The 11,275-nt window shown below is 37.7% G+C and overlaps 2 pseudogenes across 1 annotated transcript; both read right to left on the bottom strand.

The window, feature by feature from the left end:
- Window positions 1-921: 921 nt before the first annotated feature.
- LOC126945865 (mitofusin-1-like) lies at window positions 922-10,969 on the bottom strand (annotated as a pseudogene). Its single transcript, XR_007722553.1, has 2 exons — window positions 10,911-10,969; window positions 922-2,772 (listed from the first exon to the last, which is right to left on the bottom strand). The product of XR_007722553.1 is annotated as a mitofusin-1-like (transcript).
- LOC126945349 (mitofusin-1-like) lies at window positions 937-1,802 on the bottom strand (annotated as a pseudogene).
- Window positions 10,970-11,275: the final 306 nt, after the last annotated feature.

Below are 11,275 nucleotides of genomic sequence, written 5' to 3'. Positions count from 1 at the left end.
TTACACTTGAAAAACCCTCAATTAAAGTGGAAATAGGCAGTGGCAATATGAAAGAATTTTCTGGTCTGCAGTTTGTACGTCAAGGTCATTTATACATGAGCTTCAGTTTGCAGATCCTAAAAACAAACCTAGTAGCAATTTCAGTGTGTTTCAGTTGGAAAAATGGAAGAACAATGTGGCACTGTTAGTTTGGAGACCTGTAGCCAGGAAATAATTCAAGATTCAGTCTAAATTGTATGCAAATAATAAAAACTCAAAAAAATAATGGTCAGGGTTAGAATCTAATAACAGATGTTCTATAGTTTTCTTCTGAAACATATTTTTTCTCTCTTCAGTTCCCCACTTTTACCAAAGATGAATCATAGTAGGGCCAAGCTATTTGCAAAATAACTTTTGGTCTTACCATACTTGGCCTGATTTGCATAAAGTATAGCAAAAATAATGATTGGTCATATATGTTCCTTTTAAGTTGGCTTTGCTGAAACTTTTTTGTGTGTGGTTCCAGCAATGCAGTTTATTAAATAAAATTAAAAAGTGACTATTCCCAGGAAAGAAAGCATCAAAAATTAGTTTTGAGAAAGAAGATGAAAAGCTGAATCTCTAACTCCTGGATGCCAGGAAGCAGAGTTTTTCAGAATCTAAAACAAATTAAGAGCTCACAGTCCCACCCCTCAGGGGTCACATAAGTTGGTACTGTTGCTTGTAACTAATTCCATATTTTAGTTTTTTCTTTACCCAAAATTAAAACTAAGGACATAACACTCTTCAAAAATACAAATACACTGAGATAGATCATTACCAGAATCTACATAGGGCTTTGCTATTTAGGTACAGTTAGTAAAATTCATATTTGAAGTCATTTCATAAAAATAACAACTGTCCCGATCTTACAAGTTTCATTTGCTCCTATCATGGTCCCCAAATCAATCTCTATTGTTAGGATTCCTCATTGTGTGAAGGTAGAAACTGCTTAGTAAAATTCTCCAGCTCATTTTCAAGTTGAACAGCTTTATTTCTTAAGAGCTTTAAATTGTTTTGTATTTTCTCCAACTGATCTATTCCTTTGGGTAATCTAGCAATTTCTTCTTCCAGTTTTCTTTGAGTAATATCAATTTGTTGGCACAGGTGAGCAAAAGTGGTAGCCATTTGTTGTTTTACTTGGTAGATGCAGTTTGCACTCATGAGCTAACAATCATCTTCAGTTTTTCAGTTGCAAAGTTTACAAACTGCTGTTTAAAGGCTCTCTCCTTGGCATGGGTGGTCCAGGACAGTCTTTCATAAAGATACAAAGCTCCATACATAGTTATTGAAACAGATATGAGTTTTCAGCCTATAGTTTTCCAAATCACCCCTCCAACAATATCGATGCCCATGGAAGTTCTAGATGTAAGAGAAGCCAATCCTGTTACCAATGTAATCATGAGTTCTTCCTCATGATTATCTGGCATTGCTGGACTGGTAGGAGCAGTGGGAGTAGAAGCTAAAGATCTAGGGAGCTGAAAGATAGGCTCTGATAATCCTAGGAGCACCATTTGAGCATTTCTAGGGCCCAAAAATCGAGGTACAAGGGAAGACCAGCCCAGGGAAAAATGAAACACAATATCTTCTTGAAAATCTGAACATAACTTATAGTAATTTAGATTATAACTGAGATCAGATTTCTTGCAAGGGATCACTGGATGTAGTTTATCCTGTATACCAGCTGGAGGTAATGGCTTCAAATTTTCAATAATTTCTTGCTGGAACTGAAGCACTAAGGTATTTACTTCATTGGTGCATTGATCAGCCAAATTTCTTCCCATACCATCCTCTATATGCTTAATTCACTTTTATATATTTTTAATACATCTGGAGTAGGATGAAACTCTGAACAAAATTCATCAACCAAAACAGACAGTCAACAAATTTCATCTGTCATTGCACATGAAACTTTGTTTGCCACCTCCTCAGTGACCTCCTTGGTTTTTTTCTTAGCATCCAGTGTTAAAAGGTTCATCTGGTTTCAGATAAAGTCCAGTCTATCAATTTGGTCTTCCCTCTCTTCTGCTGCATAATGCCTTTTCTATTCAGCTGCCATGTTTATTGAATCCATTATGTTTTTTCACAAACATAGATAATGTTATTCACAAAAATAGATAGCTAGTATCCGTTTAGCTCTGATAGTGTGCTGTTCAAACTTTGTTTTCACTGCTGACTGTAAGATACACTCCTCAAAGATTTGTTCAAAATTCTGAAATTCCTGTAATCTTGCCTGAAATCCTTTGGCACGTGCCCCACATCTTCCATATATTCTGGCTCTGATGCAGAGTTATCCCAACGATTATTGAGAATGAAAATATTAGGCTTGGAAAGCCACTCATTCACGTTGTGAAAAAATGTTTTTCTGTATTCATTAGTGTTGATTCAGAATTGGCAACCAAAACGAAGACATCAGCATCTACGCAAAACTTATCAATCCAGCTATCCAGCTCTGTAGTAACATCTGTGCCTGGACTGTCTACTAACACCAGGTAATCTCTCAAGAGGGCACATTTTGCTTTTGGCCAAAACACATGTACAAGACAGCCAGCTTTCAAGTTTTTGTCCATGTGAAGGGCATGGGCCAGTTGATTAACTGTCTTTACACTCTTTTTTTCATCTGATCCTTCTGTCATAAGATAGGCTTTATCTCCATCGGTTCCTTCAACACTTAGGAAGCAGTTGGTTATATGGCCAATCCCACTAGTGAGAACTTTATCCCACAACATTGCATTGATAACAGAGCTCTTCCCACTGCTTGGTCATGATATATTAATATAAGGTCCTTTACAATCTGGCTTTTTCTTACAAAGTCTCTACCCACTTCTTTTGCTACTGTTTTGTAGCACCTTAAATTTAACTACTTGAGTTCTCCAAACACACTGTGGTCTCTCTCCCCTTTTCTATTTATGGCTTTATGCAAGAAATGGGCTTTTGGACCTTTTTCACATCCAAAACTATACCTATTTCTCATTCTCTTTTTTTTTTTTTTTTTAATTTCTCATTCTCAGTAGGACAGTTGAGTCCTCACCTTCCCAGGAGGCTCTTCCTTCCTACTCCCAAAACTTTAAAAAATAGGAAATACCAGATTTGATTTTTAAAAGCTTAAGTGTAGGAAGCCAAGCTAAGGATTCACCATCGGACTTGTGCTTGTAATACTTGTATGAATTGGGTGAATTCTCTTTTTTAAATACTTTTTTGAGATAGGGTCTCACTCACCCAGTCACCCAGTCTTTACACTCTTTTTTTTTTTTTCTCTTTTTTTTAACACTTTTTTGAGATAGGGTCTCACTCACCCAGTCACCCAGTCTTTTTTTTGAGATAGGGTCTCACTCATCCAGTTACCCAGGCTGGAGTGGCAAGATCACAGCTCACTGTAGCCTTGACCTCCCTGGCTCAGGGGATTCTCCCACCTCAGCCTCCAGAGTAGCTGGGTTCACAGGTGCATGCCACCACACCTAGCTAATTTTTGTAATCTTTTGTAGAGACAGGGTTTCGCCATGTTGCCTAGGCTGGTCTCAAACTCCTGGGCTCAAGCAATTCACCAACCTTAGCCTCCCAAAGTGCTGGGATTACAGGCATGAGCCACCACACCCAGCTGAATTCTTCTCTTGTTAGAGTCGTCAAAATGCCTTGAGGTTTCTGGACCTATTAGAAAGTGACATTCTTTAAATACTGAAAGGTCAGGAACCCTGTAGGGGAACGTGCAGACAAGGTACCAGGCCAGTCTTTTTCCACATCCATTGGCTTTAAAGTCAATCTCAATTTCTCAAAGCAGTCTGGTCACATTAAAAAATATGATATTCCAGTCAAAACCTTGGTAAAATAACCAGTGTCTCAATTGTATCCTGTCACAGAAGAAAACAGATTCTTATTGAACTTAGGCAGACAACTGTATTGCCATAAAATAAAAATACTCATGAATAATGTGTAGATTCTAGATAAATCAGGTAAAGAGAAAGGTAAATGTCTCAATTTTGTTCACAAAAGTATACATTACCCATTGATATAAGGTAAAAATAGCGTAAGAGGGAAAAAATATTTCTTAACTCTGGAAAACAAAACCATAAAAACATTTAGCAATAGTTCTAGCAACAAGTCATAAAAATCATTTCAGTCCTTCATCAGTTTAGTCTCATGTAATTAATTCTTGTTCTGCTTAATGTTGGGTTACCAATTTTACGAATGCAACTGTTTAAATTAGAGTTTTAAAAAAAATTTTACCCAGTACAGTTGAATAATTTCAATGTCATAAGCAGAGTTTTGTATTTCAGAGTATCTGTCAGACCGTCTTCCATGAACCTCCTTGAAGACACAACACTTTAAGATTTGCAAAGACCTTTTAGAAAAAGAGCGTCAGAATATAGCAATTTACTAGGACATATCAGATTTTTTGAATGTCACACAATTTTGGAACACATATTAATAACATCCCTACAAACAGAACTCAAAGTTAAACACCATTTCTTATTGGACAATGATTTCCACTTGATTTTAACATACGAAATAAGCCTAATATGTTTTCTTGAACTCTCAGAGGATCTTTTTTTTTTTTTTTTTTTTTGAGTTGGAGTCTTGCTCTGCTGCTCAGGCTGGAGTGAAGTGGTACGATCTTGGCTCACTGCAACCTCTGCCTCTCGGGTTCCAGAGATTCTCCTGCCTCAGCCTCCCGAGTAGCTGGGACTACAGGCGCGTGCCACCACGCCCAGCTAATTTTTGTATTTTTTAGTAGAGACAGGGTTTCACCATTTTGGCCAGGCTGGTATTGAACTCTTTCTCAGAGGATCTTTTAAAAATGTCTAAAAGTTTGTTTAAAGTCAAAAAGACTTAATTTAGAATTTTAAATTTCATTTTGGGAAGTTTGTCAAATATCAAAGATTTAAAACACTTGATATCAGAATAAGATCACAGATCACTGTAAAATAACAGTCATTCATTTAGCCAGAGTGATAATTAAAAGGCTTCACAAAGCTAAAAACTTTTACTCTTTGACAGAAAACAGTTTTCTAAATAATCAAATGACCTAATAAAGACAGCACGAGGCAAACTCCTCTCTTTTTTGCAATTTACTCAAAAGTTGAACCAGGCTATTACTGTTTATTATTACTAAACAAAAATATTGTTCAAAAGAGAAAATCAAATTCTACCTTTGCATTGGTGTATTATTAATACTAAAGCTAATTTTACTAAAATCCTATAAACAAATTCATCCAATCTTAGACTGACCACATAAGATAAGATTTCCACAACACTTTTATAAACTCTTACAAGTTTTTTTCATTCTTTCTCTTTCCTCAACTTTCTATATCCATTCAGTTATATCTTTCTTTTTTATTCCTTCAACAAAAACAACCTTTAAATCACCTTTAAACTAGACAAAGATTACTTTTCCTTTAAGAAAAAACACATTCACTTGTCTTTCTTATAAACTTTCTTACCAAAACACATCCTACTTTTCTTACGCAGTCTGTGTACAGAATTGTTTCTCTTATATCCAGTAGTTTTAATTACATATATTAACTATAATTTTAACTTTCGGTAATCCAAATTTCTAGAGTAAAACATAGGAGTTAAGTAATTTTAATGTTATACATCAGGTGCAGAGCCCAGGACAGAGGACAGAGCTGTGAAGACAATGCTTGAAGGATCTGACCCTTCCCAGCATGGCCAGGGGGCACAGCTGGGCCAGGGAGGATGAGACCATATTGGGTTTGGCTCTGCTCTGCAGCTTGTGTCCAGGGCACTGTGGACATACCTATGTCTTCCAGCCTCACCATGGCCACCTGTCTAGACCCCAGTATTTAAAGGCTGAAAATGAAAGACGTAAGTTCACAGAAAGATGTGCACAAGGCTTTAGGGAGGTCCATCATCCTCCCATTACAGCTTTAGCTCACAGACAAATCAAGCAAGCCTCTAAATGATCACAGAAGCAAGATTTTTATGACCTTAAAACATCTAGTAGAGATGGCATACATTTGTTTGAGTGGTAGACTCAGGTGAATATATCTAAAATTCTGAAGACATTTCTATTTTATTTTACCAACAATTTTTAAACTAGCTTTATTTACTAAAAATTACTAAAGTCACGTGAATTCAAAAAGCATATGGCCTAGTTATTTAATTTATAAGTACTCATTTATTTATAAGTAAATTTAGAATCATTTATTCAATATACAAACACAGACACGTACACATGCATACATAAAATATAAACATTATATAGCTTTGTAAAATATTAGTCACGCGACAGGTGAAATTCACTAGTTTAAAAAGAAAGTTGGATTAAATTGTGCCTCTGTAAATGGAACAAGTTGAAGTTTATCTGTCCCACACGGGCAAAGCTTTTACTGAGTTTTAGAGAAAAGAGGGTAGAAAATTTACATCTCAAAGCACAGGAAGAGAATTTAAGCATTTTCAAGAAAGAGTTTGGGTGTGTTAGTTAGAAAAAGATTAAAAACGGATACCAATGTAACACAAAATAAATAGGAATTAACCATAGGATTATACAAATGAGCCTAGGAAAATTCAGAAACCTTTTCAAAATAACCAGTTAAATGCCAGAAAGCCATATTTTGAGACTAATATTTTTAGATAGGTGGCTTCTAATTTAGTCTCTGTTTTTCAACTGGACCACTGAGCTCAGGGCAGAGCCATTAAAGAATAGGGCCAACAAAACATTTGCACTTTCCACGGCTTAACACTTATGTATATGAAAAGCAGGAGCAGTTGGAAGGCAGAGCATCCAGATCCCCCAAAATCAAGGATCCCATTTTTACACTGAATCCTTTGTCCTCCATAATAGAGAAACACTACAGGACTGGGCTGCGCAAGGCTTCCACAGTGTACTTTGCTGCAAAGACATTTCCAGAAGGTGGTGGGAGACCCAAGACTCATTAGCCCACTCTGTGATCAGCCCATTCACCACAGGTGTCATCCCTCAGAGGAAAATGTTCTAATGGCCTGCAAATGTGCAAACCACATTTTTTAAAAAAAATTTAAACATGCAAAAAAAACCATGAGTAGCCTGTGCAGTAATAACCGTTCATTGTAAATAACTACTGTCAGCCACCTTCAAAACTGCAGCCCTTGCTAGTGACCCACCAGTCATCAAACACACATAGGTCAGGTTTTCTCTCACAGCATAAACTAATCCTTGGTACCCCCCAAAGCCAGAGAGATCAGGGAACTGAATGCAAAAGAGACCAGAGCTTGAGATCTGAAAGGAACCTGTCCATGACTCTTGGGGCTCCACAAGGAAAACAGAAGATCTTAAAAAGGAGTTGTGTGGTACCTTTCTCTGTGCACCTTTTAATGGGGTTTTAGGGCTGCTAGAAGTCTCCTCTAGATTTTGTTATGTGGAATTGAAGATGACAAAAAGGAAGAAGGAGGAGAAGTGGAAGGAAATGGAACAACAAGTCCTAGCGGAGCCAATTTGTGGAGCCAATTTTAAGTTTCCCAGAAAGACCAATGAAGTTTTACATTTTTTTTCTCAGCAAAAATCATGCCAACAAGAAAGGAAGCAAACAGAAGGACCAAACATATCATTGAAAAGGGGATTTCAGTTGCCTGAAAAAATTCCCAAAAACAGAATCTAAACGAGAAAAAGCCGAAAGGCCTTTAAAAATATTATAGCCTGAACATCCACTTTTAATTTAGCCAATTTCTGACTATAGTGTTCCTATAAAAAGGGTATCTTTTCAAATATCTTACCAGATTTCATCCAGGACAAACAGTCAATATTACTGGCTTTTGAACTTTTTTCCCCCAAAGATGACATTCAAATGACTCACCAGAACCAAAAAGCTTTAACCAAGGATATGACCTAACCAAGGACACATGAGGCATTGCCAAATGCAAAGTATTCCTCACAAGACTCAGAACCATCCCGAAGACAGCTCAAAGAAAGGACAGTTTTGCTAGCCACAAATGGGATACAACCCACATTTGTGTCCAGCAATATTCTCTAACATCTCAGCTTCTCAGCTGACTGTCTACACACAAAAGCTGACCATCCCATGTACCCACAGATGAAGGATTAAAAGAGAAAGTTGGTAAGACAAGAACTCAAAAGAAGTTCATCGGATGGAAGAGGATCAATAACAAATGAATACCCCAAAAAGTTAAGAGTCACATAAATATCAAATCAATTTTTCAATAAATGTTTCTTTTCTTGCATTTAATCAGCAGAGACTGATTCCTTGACTGGGAATCGAACCTGGGACCTGGCAGTGAGAGCATCAAATCCCAGCCCTAGACCATAGGGTAAAGTGTTTTTTTGGGGGTGGTGGGGATGGGGAAGTAAATCCTGCATGGGCTCCAAAGCAGACAGTTTGAGCATACAAAAGATTTTAACTTTCATTTAGGATTGCCCTTTAATTTAGTCAAGAAAATTTCTAAGGCTAGGCATGACACTATTATATGTCCTTTAAAAGAAATTTGATCCTCCCATATATACAACTAAGGTAATTGTTTAGAATGAAAGATGTCTAAAAGGATCCATCTTTTGGCCACTGATGATTAGAATTTCCAATGGTATATTTATTCCAATAGTGACTCAATCCAATAAATCTCTTTATGGAAAGCCCAGGAGGAATTGCTCAGGTTTAGAATAAGTTTTTACCATATAAGCAAAGAGGGTGCTAAGAATGACAGTGAAATGGAATAGCTAGGGCTAGGAGGGGAAAGAGACATAAGACAAAGACAAATAGAGGAGTGCTCGTTTCCAGATTTGTTTCATTTTTAGAAGCTTCTGGGTTTTTTCTAATTTAGTCTTTGAATTAATTTAGCATTGTTATCTTTTACAGACACTAGTTTGGATTCCTAGAATCTTTTAGATGCCTCAAGGTACCAAATTAAAGCAGACATCCTATTTAGGCTATTTGGTCATTTCTTTTAGCCCTCCTATTTGCGGAAGAAAATGCATTGTAGAAATTCAAAAGATCACCAGGTTGGCCATTGTAATTCCAGATCACTTTCAGTTATATTTGTCCATCAAAAAAGAAATTCACAAGATGAAGCACTATAATTTTTGCACCAAAAAACCGACAGATTCCCAGAAAGGGGTGACTCAGCACCTATACTCTTAGAAGCAAAAGCCCTCATGAATACTCACCACAAGGGGAAAATTTCCTTTGTGGACACCTGGCAACGAAGAACACCCAATAAAGATATGAACCTCAAACCAAGTTGGGAGGGTCAGGGAAAAGAGGGGACTCACTAACAGAGTATGGAGCTGTCAGGGAGGTGATGGAACACAAGGAGTTCCTGCAGGTACAGTGCTCAAATCTGTGGCAGTACCAGAATGCACAGTAAGAGAGTAACATCATATCCCACTTCTGACACCATTTAACGTCAACCAAGAAGAGGCAAAAGAACCGACTGCAACACAGCAAGACAAAGCATTTATTAGGCCTTAGGAATTGCAATTTGGGAGTCACAAATTCAGCTAGAAGCCAAATTATCTGCCAGAGGGAGGAAGCAGAGTAGCAATATTTAAAAGGATGCTCAGGGTGATTACAGAAGTTGTTTTGAAATAAATATCATTGGTGGAGGTGGCTGGCTTTGTAAATGAGCCTACAGTTCATTAGTTGTCACTGTTCAGGAGTTGCAGCACTGGCAAAATTCAGCCGTTTTCCAGGATGCTGTTGTGGTGGTTTAGCCCAGTTCAAAGTTCAAGGCAAGTTCCTGTTTTGCAAGGTTGCAGGTTGTATAGGTAGTCCTTCTGAGAATGGCTTTCCAACTCCATTTTAGAGCTCTGAACCAGAGTGATACAATTTGTAGATCACATTTCACATTAGCTACCCACTTTCACACGAACTAATTCATTCCTGTGAGAGGAAGAACTCATCTCCACAGGAGGGTCTTAATCTCTTCATAAGGGATTCATTCACCCTCATGACCCCGACAGCTCCCACCAGGCCCCACCTCCTAACACACTGGAGATCAAATGTCAATATGAGTTTTGGCAGGGACACACCACATCCAAACTATTGCAAGTATATGTTATGCTAAGAATGCATTTGCCCCTCCTCCGTCCAGAAAAGCTTTTCAACATTGACTGAGAATGAAGGAACTAATGGTACCTTTGCTCCCTAATCCCTTGGTTTCTCATCTGGCTCCAGAAGGGGGTGGTGGTGGGCAAAGGTATTTTACTTTTTCCCACCACACCAATTGATAGGAAGGTCCATTATAGGAATGATGAACTCAGTGCTTGCTGCCCAGTTATGTCTGTGGGTCCCACGTACGTTTCCCTAAGGGTCACAAGCATACAGATGTAGAAGATAGAAGTGCAAAATAAACTTAGAGCTCTGCTTGACACCATATATCTAATGAAAAAAAAAAAAAAGCTAAGATTTTTTTTAAAAAAACTAAGATTTTATAAAAGCTTGAGGAAAACAAATATCTCTAAACCTATGTAAGTACTTGAAAATATGAGAGCATATATTTGTAACTTTGGGGTAGGGAATACTGTGTTAAGCTTTCCATGAACACCAGAAGTTATAAATAAAAAAAAAAAGCCAAGCTGGAACAGATAAAAATCATAAAATAGCTGCACAGCTATATTAGGGTTCTCCAGAGAAACAGGAACAATAGGATATAGATAGATAGCTAGATAGACAGATAGATAGAGATAGATAGATAGATAGATAGATAGATAGATAGATAGATAGATAGATAGAAATAGAGAATAGGGAATTTATTATGGGAATTGGCTCACATGATTATGGAAGCCGAGAAGTTCCACGATCTGCCATCTGCAAGCTGGAGAAACAGAAGAGATGGTGGTGTGATTCAGGCTGAATCCAAAGTCCTGAGAACCAGAAGCTCTGATGTCCAAGGGCAGGAGAAGACGGATGTTCCAGCTCAAGAAGACAGAGTGAATTTTCCCTTACTCCACTTGTTTGTTCTCTCTGGACCCTCGATGGATTGGATGATGAGGGTGAGGGTGCATCTTCTTTACTGAATCTACTGACTCAAATGCTACTATCTTCTAGAAACACCCTCAAAGACACACCCAGGATCAATGTTTTATGAGCTATCTGGGTATCCCTTAACCTAGTCACACTGACACAGAAAATTAATCATTACAACAGACAAAAGTAAAAACAAAATAAAAAGGCAAGTGACAAAAAGAAAATATTTATAACAGGTAACAAAGCATTAATATCCACTTTCTCGCCAGGCGCGGTGGCTCAAACCTGTAATCCCAGCACTTTGGGAGGCTGAGACGGACGGATCACGAGGTCAGGAGATCGAG

This window comes from Macaca thibetana, chromosome X, assembly GCF_024542745.1.
Source record: "Macaca thibetana thibetana isolate TM-01 chromosome X, ASM2454274v1, whole genome shotgun sequence".
In the NCBI taxonomy this organism is placed as follows: Eukaryota; Metazoa; Chordata; class Mammalia; order Primates; family Cercopithecidae; genus Macaca; species Macaca thibetana.
The sequence above is the reverse complement of the archived record's forward strand: the minus strand, read 5'-3'. Positions and strand labels throughout refer to the sequence as shown.